This window comes from Schistocerca gregaria, chromosome 4 (assembly GCF_023897955.1).
Source record: "Schistocerca gregaria isolate iqSchGreg1 chromosome 4, iqSchGreg1.2, whole genome shotgun sequence".
NCBI lineage: Eukaryota > Metazoa > Arthropoda > Insecta > Orthoptera > Acrididae > Schistocerca > Schistocerca gregaria.
The window spans coordinates 588,377,439-588,380,525 of NC_064923.1; the positions used below are offsets into that span (position 1 = coordinate 588,377,439).

The following is a 3,087-nucleotide window of genomic DNA, read 5'->3' on the forward strand; positions in this document are numbered from 1 at the left end:
CATGTCAGCGCACATTCCACTGCAGAGTGAAAATATTGTTCTGGAAACATCCCCCAGGCTGTAGCTAAGCCATGTCTCCACAATATCCTTTCTTTCAGGAGTGCTAGTTCTGCATGGTTCGCAGAAGAGCTTCTGTAAACAGAATGAGATTTTCACTCTGCAGCGGAGTGTGCGCTGATATGAAACTTCCTGGCAGATTAAAACTGTGTGCCCGACCGAGACTCGAACTCGGGACCTTTGCCTTTCGCGGGCAAGTGCTCTACCAACTGAGCTACCGAAGCATGACTCACGACCGGTACTCACAGCTTTACTTCTGCCAGTATCCGTCTCCTACCTTCCAAACTTTACAGAAGCTCTTCTGCGAAACATGCAGAACTAGCACTCCTGAAAGAAAGGATATAGCGGAGACATGGCTTAGCCACAGCCGGGGGGATGTTTCCAGAATGAGATTTTCACTCTGAAGCGGAGTGTGCGCTGATATCAGCGCACACTCCGCTGCAGAGTGAAAATCTCATTCTGGAAACATCCCCCAGGCTGTGGCTAAGCCATGTCTCCGCAGTATCCTTTCTTTCAGGAGTGCTAGTTCTGCATGTTTCGCAGAAGAGCTTCTGTAAAGTTTGGAAGGTAGGAGACGGATACTGGCAGAAGTAAAGCTGTGAGTACCGGTCGTGAGTCATGCTTCGGTAGCTCAGTTGGTAGAGCACTTGCCCGCGAAAGGCAAAGGTCCCGAGTTCGAGTCTCGGTCGGGCACACAGTTTTAATCTGCCAGGAAGTTTCAGCTTCTGTAAAGTTTGGAAGGTAGGAGATGAGGTACTGGCAGAAATGAGGCTGTTAGGACGAGGCGTGAATCGTGCTTGGGTAGCTCAGATGGCAGAGCACTTGCCCACAAAAGGCAAAGGTCCCGAGTTCAAGTCTCGGTCTGCACTCAGTTTTAATCTGCCAGGAAGTTTCATTTCTGTTTTAGCTGTAATTTCATTTATTTTATTACAATGATCATTTCTCCCTATGTAGGTCAGAGTAAAAAAAAAAAAAAAAAAAAAAAAAAAAAAAAAAAAAAAAAAAAAAAACTTTTGCATTCAGTGAAAGTTGGTGATCAACATTTTCTGAAAAGAAATCACTGCAATGAAAATTGCTTTTGGTGTAATATTGCCATCGAAACTTTTGTGTCATTTCCATGACAGTCTCTCCCCTATTTCATGATAATACAAACTGAGCTGCCCTTCTTTCAGCTATAACAATTTCCTCCACCAGCCCTATCTGTTATGGATCCTGTATCATGCAGCAGTATTCCAGAAGAGGATGAACAAATGTAGTGTAGGCAGTCTCTTTAGTAGACCTGTTGCATCCTCTAAGTGTTCTGTGAATAAATCATTGTGTTTGTTTCACCTTCCCCACAACATTTCTATGTGTTTGTTCCAATTTAAGTTATTCATGATTCAATACCTAGGTATTTATTGAATTGAAAGTCTTAAGATTTGTGTAACTTATCATGTAACTGTAATTTAATGGATTTATTTTAGTACTTGTAAATCATTTATATAGAATTAAAATAGCAAAGACCCTATAACACTTTGTTGGGGAACACCTGATATCACTTTTGTTTTACTTGATGACTTTCTGTCATTTACTGTGAACTGTGACCTTTCTGACAATAAATCACGAATCCAATCGCACATCTGCGACAATACTCCATAGGCACAGAATTTGATTAGAAGTCGTTTGCAAGAAACAGTGTCAAAAACCTTCTGGATATCTAGAAATAAGGAATCAATTTGAGATCAGCGACCAATAGCATTCATTATTTCGCATTTCACAAGAACAGTATTTTCTGAAACTGTGCTGGCTATGTGTCAGTACGCCAGTTTCTTTGAGGAAATTCTTAATTTTTGAACACAATATAGGTACCAACGTGATTGCAAATTGATGACAGTGATATGGGTCTTGAATTCAACAGAATACTCCTATTTCTTTTCTTAAGTGTTAGTTTTACTTGCTCAACTTTCCAGTCTTAAGGTACAGATCTTTCGTTGAGCGAGCAGTGGTATGTGATGTAGATCTTTCAACCAGGGAGCAATTGTATGTGGCTGCTGAAAACAGAGCTACTATATGAGCATACTCTGAAAGGAACATAACTGGTATACCGTCAGAAGTGGAAGACTTGCCTTTATTAAGTGATCTAAGCTGTTTCACTGCCCCTAGGATATCTTCTACCAAGATACTCATATTGGCAGCTGTTTTTTTATTCAAATTCTGGAATATTTATTTTATCTTCTTTGATTAAGGAATTTTGGAAAGCAGTATGTAGTAACTCTGCTTAATTACTCTTTCATTGGTAACATTATTGCTGCCATCAGTCAGCGAAGGTAGTGATTGCGTCTTGCAGCTGGTGTATTTTACATATGACCAGAATCTCTTTGAATTTTCTGCCATATTTCATGACAAAGTTTCATTGTATGATCTGTTAACATGTAGTAGGCCAAGCCCATTTTTGTGTTGAAAAGGCCACGCCTAAGTGTAGGTTGGGTTGCGATTTTCTCGACACATGAGCCACCTATTGCTCAAAAACCAGACTCCTTGTGTATAAGAATAATGTGTGGATGTCTCACTACCTATCCCTTGGCTGGTGCTGCCTTCTGTTGTCATTTTTTTAGAATTATTTTGAAAGAAACATTAGGAAACATAACAGCTGCTACCATAAATGGCTGAGCCAATATGATTCTTCTAAGCAGCTAGTTTTCGAAGAGTTAAAAGCATCTTGCATTGAAGCCTGCACTAGATTTTGAGCTTCAGTAGAACAACGTCAATCTAGGAGATTTTTCATTCTTTTAAACTTAGCGTTAGTTTGTTGTAGCTTCTGAAAGAGTGTTCTGACCTGTTGTGTATACCATGAATCATCAGTTCTGTCTCTTCTTAATTTATTTAGTATAAATCTCTCAGTTGCCATCAATACTTTTTTTGATGTAACCCCATGTCTGGTCTACACTTACATAGTTTGGAAGGAGTGGATACTATCTCTTAAGAGAGGGTGTCAAGCGAATTTTTATCTGCTCTTTTTTGTTTCATTACAGCAACCTTATGGTTATCAAT

The 3,087-nt window shown here is 39.7% G+C and overlaps 2 non-coding genes across 2 annotated transcripts; one reads left to right on the plus strand and one right to left on the minus strand.

The window, feature by feature from the left end:
• Positions 1-207: 207 nt before the first annotated feature.
• Trnas-cga (transfer RNA serine (anticodon CGA)) lies at positions 208-282 on the minus strand. Its single transcript has one exon. It is a non-coding gene; the product is annotated as a tRNA-Ser (tRNA).
• A 394-nt stretch (positions 283-676) lies between these two features.
• Trnas-cga (transfer RNA serine (anticodon CGA)) lies at positions 677-751 on the plus strand. The gene has a single exon. It is a non-coding gene; the product is annotated as a tRNA-Ser (tRNA).
• Positions 752-3,087: the final 2,336 nt, after the last annotated feature.